Source organism: Mirounga angustirostris, unplaced genomic scaffold (genome assembly GCF_029215605.1).
Source record: "Mirounga angustirostris isolate CCGP_5_RB_7025 unplaced genomic scaffold, mMirAng1.0.hap1 SCAF_3, whole genome shotgun sequence".
NCBI lineage: Eukaryota > Metazoa > Chordata > Mammalia > Carnivora > Phocidae > Mirounga > Mirounga angustirostris.
This window is the reverse complement of record NW_026991711.1, coordinates 129,112,623-129,118,662: the sequence shown is the minus strand read 5'-3', so window position 1 is coordinate 129,118,662 and position 6,040 is coordinate 129,112,623.

Genomic DNA, 6,040 nt, shown 5'->3' with positions numbered 1-6,040 from the left:
ATGTCATTTTAAAAAATGAGAGAAATTCATTACCATTTCCAGTGTTACGAGTCAATTTTAGCGGGTATGTATCTTAGGAAAGAAGAAATTAGTAAACCACACGCTTCAGTTAATCAATGTAGAGATGCATTCAACACCACCCTTATTAGTTATTAAATTATTAGACATGTGATTGTGAAATTTCACTGTCTTTTGCCCTTTAATGTAATTCTAACTTTATGTTGATAAATCAAATCTCTTCTTTATGGACATAACCATCTTTATCATAATAAATACATGAATGTGCTTTTCCTCAGGCAACTTTTGGTAACCCCATCTAAGACACTGGGCCTTTGTGTGCAGCTACATCCACTCAAGTCTTTTAGTTGAAGATTTGTTGCCCAGTTTTCAGGGTTTTAATACTGGGGCAGAGAGAAAAATCTGTGAAGTTTATTTCTATATTTTTAATTGTAACAATTGGAAATCCAGTCGATTTGTTAAAGCAGTCTAGCTGTCCTCTAGGGAAACAGACTCGCAAAGCTTTAATACAGGGAGACTATCTGGTCGGGAGGACATGCGGTGCTCAAACTTTTGCAAAGGGAACCAAAGCTGAGCTTTGACTCTCCAGTTTGTCCTCAGTTTAGAGTACACCGGTGGACCCACGCTAATTATAAATGACCTCTTTGGTAGTATTTTCGACGGTTAGATTCGCCCTTGGCTTGATACAGCGCTCAGAACATGGGGAAGGGAAAGTGTTGATTGGCTAGTGGAGCATGAAGCCAGAACCATTGGAAAACCCTCCAGCAGCCATATCCCAGAGGGAGCTCAGCACCCCAGAAAGAAGTCTAAGAGCGTGTCGTTTCCCGGCCCATCTGCGGGCAGGGGAGAGCGCCACGGCATGGGTCTGCAAGCGAAGGCAAGAATCAGAAAGCTGGCGTTTTCCAGAAGCAATAATGATGTGGTGCGAGCAGGCAACACCCTCTCGGAGAACCCGAAGGCGCCCCCTTTGGCGTTGGCGGTCTTCTCTTGTGCGTGTGCGGTGTGCGCGTCTGTGTGTATACACACCCGTAAGGCAGACGCTTGTGCGGAGCTGCGCGTGCTTCAGTTTTTTCAAGCATATTTAATATCTTTAAAATTTTAAATGAAAATGTAGCTGTCAATTTTAAACTAATTTGGATGGACAGCAATAAAATGCAAACCTCACTTCAAATTAGAATTTTCAGTGAGGATTTCTAATGGAAAGTAATTGCTGACAATAGGAAATGACAAATTACTAATTACTTAGTTCAATTAGACTTTTGTGCCTTTGGTCCTAAGTGGCAAGCATACAGCAAATCTTGCACTTTTATAACAATTAATGGCACTAAAACTATTTAAAGTGCCAACAGATGTGAGTAAGAAGACATGAATTGAAACTTACTTAATTTACATACTGTCCCTATTTTATATCAAGTAAATGGTGTTTAATTTTTATGCTACGATTAAATATTACCAGGATAGTGCAATTTTCACGGACCTTCATAGGGAAAAATATCAGTGCTCAAAAGCTGGTCAGTGTTAATGCTTCCTTTTCTCTTATCACAGCAGTATTTCTCTTTAAAAGATTCTGAGAGTATGAATTTCTATCTACACTGTATTCGTGGCTATACATCAGTGTTAATTAAATGGCAGCATCCCTGCTTTTTGCCTTTCTTCTCTTTATTTCTCCTCTCTTCTGTTCATCTTTAGTTCCCTAATGATCTACTTGGAATCCGTATATTTTTGCTCTCCTTCTTTCCCCCAAGCCTCATTCAGGTGTGGTTTTGTGAGAGGGTTTAGTATAGAAGTTCAGTTCCATCACCTGCCTCTGTACTGTTGACTTCTGGCTGTAGCTTGCAGGGAACTTAATTTGGTATTCCTGGTACCATCATTTTTCATCATTTTAATTTTGCAAATATAGGATTTTCTTAATGTTTTCAGTTATGATCAGAAATTTTTTTCTCGATAGGTCAGCAGCTCAGTAGACCTATTGCAGATGCATGTGGAGTAAGAACGGCAGGCAAGCGATCCAATTACATTTGTAATGATCAATTTCCTTACAAGACTTTACATATATTTATTCTGTTCTCGGTGCATGCAAATCAGTATTTATTTGTGAATTGAAAACAAACATGCTGATCAGTACTGGGGCAAATTCACCTGGCATCCTGTGCCTATAGAGTGAGGGCAGGGATTTTAGGCAACTAAACTAGCCGTAAAAATACACAATGAATCATGGAACACTGCAACAAAAACTAATGATGTATGTATGGTGATTAACATAACAATAAAAATTAAAAAAACATAAAAGGCTATTAGAGAAAAACAACAAAATGTATTACAACACTGGTGAAATTAAGAACTTCAACATCATTGCATAACTAAGGGAAGAAGTGATTCAAGTGTAGAAGCCCCAAACTGGCCATTCTAGTCCAGAGTTCTCCTTTGGGGATTTCTTTAGCTCATGAGATTCTCTGCATGTTGCTAAGAGCTTAGGCATCTGGGTCTTGATCACCTTCCTCAGTGTTCTGGATAAGACTGCAAACCTCCTATTCCAATTAAATGTATATTCTTTTGTTTACCACTTACAGCTTATGATGGCATGTATTCTGTGTCGTGTTGTTATTAAGAGTTCATTGTAGTTGGGCGAACAGAAGATTTTTGGCCCAATTCTCCAATAAACAAGGGGAAAATGTAGCTACAGCTTGTTTCATCATACAGATGCAGGGGCAAGGCAAATTTGAAGGCCCTAAGACTTGAGAACAAACAGATGACAAATGCTTTTTCCAAGGGTTTGGCTTGATTTTTGTAGGTTTCTTTCTTTCGTTTTTTTTTTTTTTTTTTTTTTTTTCCTCTCCGATATTCCTGTAATTAAGCTGTTGTTTGGAGGCAACACTATAAACAGGATCCAAATAACCAAGGGTAGTGTTTGGACAAACCTCTGTTGTTTGACCACAGCTGTAGTTTTCTTTTCTCACGAGCCCTGTGAACTTTAAGGGCTAGAAATATAACAGAGAGTATAGTAGATAATAAAGGAAAAAGGAAAAGCTTAGGCAGGGGGTAGGAGGCCTGGGCAGGGACAGAGGAAAGAAAGACTTTCACAAATCACAAGAAAAATGGCACTGGCATTGTGCCTAAAAAAAGATAACGTGGAAAAGAGGCGATTGCAGCGATGGACTTAGCAAGTATATTTAGAGCAAGAAGGAGAGGAAGAAAGAGGTGGCCTAATTAGAAGACAGGGAGAGAGAGGGAGAGGGGGAGGGGGCAAGGGTGCAAAGCAAGTGTCAGAAAGAAATAGGAAGTAATGAACCTAGAGAAATTAGCAAACATGGTCAAAGCTAAGAATCTATCTCTCCTCGCTCACGCCACAGTGCACCATGAGAATGGAATGTTTCGGGTGATTTAAACATCCCAGAAATGCATCATTTCTTGCCTAGTTTCCATCATCATTCTTGAGACACAAACAACACGTAAACGTCACTTTGGTAATCTAGATTTCTTTTATGTAGTTACCTGAGGAATTGAAAGCTATGTGCTACCTATGTATGACGTATTATCAGTTATACGAGATTGCCATACATCTACTTCCATATACTTTATAAACTGGGGATGCATCATGTACATGGTTTATGCATATTCTGTGTTCAGTGAACATTTCGAGAATTCTTTCGAGCTCCAAGAATTTTGAACTCAGTAGGTTTTTAAATGGGGAAGCAAGCTGCATTTTTCAAAAGATTTTGAGAAAACTGTATGTTTTTTCTAAACTCGATATTATAATGAATTTATATACATAAACTTACAAGAAGAAAGCTCTTTATTGAGTTGCATTTCCCATGTGAAGAGCTTGCTTAGATGGCCAGGCTTTCTATTTTGTTGTCAATCACATTTCAGTTTAGATGAATATGTGAGCTGGATTCTGCTCAGTTGCGTAATCTTTCTAGACAGACAGATAGAAATGTGAGATTTTTGCCAGTCATTTCCTTCTTTTGGTGCTTCCTTCCCTCCCTCCCATTTTCTTTCCCTTTTCTCTGGATATACAGGGCCTGTTTGGATGGATTGCCCACTGGATGGATTTGATATTATTCTAAATATGAATTATAATATGAATATGACTTGTAACTTCATGGGCTAGATGGATAAGAATATGATTTCCTTGAAATAATCTTTGGTGGTGCTCTAGAATGTTTAGTAATTCGTATCATTAAAGCAGATCTAGCTACGTAGGTATAGATATCTGTCCCCTTCAGGTTCAGGATCAGAAGTCTTTGAATTGTTTGGATAATGTCTTGGCAACTTCTGTAATATGCTCCAACTTGACTGGTCTCATGAAGCATTGATTCCATTTAGGAAGCTGGCTGAGAGGTTATTACAAGTAGTGAATATTTTAGTAGAAAGTTACCCTGTAGATAGAGGCCACTCTATGATGCACCTCCATCTCTGTCTTTATTTCTCTTTCAGAGGCTGAAGGCTAACGTGGCAAGGATTGAAATTCCTACCAAATGGTTAGGTAAGTTACCATTTACCATTTTTGTTTCCTTGGAAACTATTCTCTGCCTTCTGGAGAGTTTCTGTTCCTAAAATGAGGAAAAACCTGAGGGAGATCGTGTGTATGTCCTAGAGAGTGCACAATTTTTACTGATAGGGAGAATTATATATGTATATAGATAGATAGATAGGGAGAATTATATATATATAAATATATATATACATATTTTAGTCCACTGCTATATGTCCTTGCAAAATTACTGAGGCTAATTCACATTTTTCTATATGATTTGCCTCAAATAATTATTTATATACCCTGGGAGATTTCAATTTACTGAATGACAATATATACAGATTTCAGGTTTTTACTTTTACTGTCACTATCTTTATTTCTACTGTGAGATTAACAAAGAAAATCCATTATTAGTGTGGTGAGAATACGAGTAGGAAAATTTATGGATTTATCATAAGCATAGCAAAAAGAATTTGAAATCATAAGATGTACTTTGAAGAAATATTTTCTCGGTTTCTGCAGGTTCCTGGACTTCAAAAGTCATCCCTCAGAGAAGACTTATTGTGCTAGCAACTTATAGTCATTGCAAATTTTTGTGACTTTCTTGCTCATAGTGACTGATGTACAGAGAGTAACTGGACTTATTTTATAATAAAAGAAATAAGACATCAAACTTTTGCATAAAAAAAGCAGAGAAGATTTTAGCCAAAAAAACTAAATGTGCTTTTTGGAATTTGAATGATTTTAAATTATGTCAGATTCCTTTATTTATTTATTTATTTATTTATTTATTTATTTATTTATAGATTTTATTTATGTATTTGAGAGAGAGAGAACACATGAGGGGGAGGGTCAGAGGGAGAAGCAGACTCCCCGCTGAGCAGGGAGCCCAATGCGGGACTCGATCCAGGGACTCCAGGATCATGACCTGAGCCGAAGGCAGTCGCTTAACCAACTGAGCCACCCAGGTGCCCCAGATTCATTTAAAATCAAGAGCAGAAGAGGTTTCCTGCCAGATGGAAATTCATATGTGATGGCACGATTCTGGAGGTGAGGGCCAGGGTAAGGCAGACTTGAAGGAAAAAATATTAGTGGGGCAACTGCAATTCAAGTACTAAATACTGTATTCTAAGAATCGGGTCTGGCTTTTTAGATATATAACAAATTATGAATAAATAATAAATTCAAGAAATATGAAGTACATGTTCTTTACTTAACTTAGGAAAACAAAAGCAAATGGACTTTTCTGTCTTGAAGAAATTAAAAGATAATTAAAAATTATCCATCCACCAAATAGACTCTGGAAGTTAGACATGTCAGTTTGAAATATACTGAGCTCTAGGCTAAAATCAGGAGAAGATTCTACTTCTAAATCTGCCATGATTTGCCATGTGATCTTGGACAAGTCATTTAAACTTTCTGGGCTAGAACACTTGTTATAGAATGAAGATAACATCTGTCTCTTCCAGGTTTTGTTTTGTTTTTAGGATAAAGTGAAAAAAATATAGTAACTATTTTGTGAAATATGATGTATGATAAAAGTAT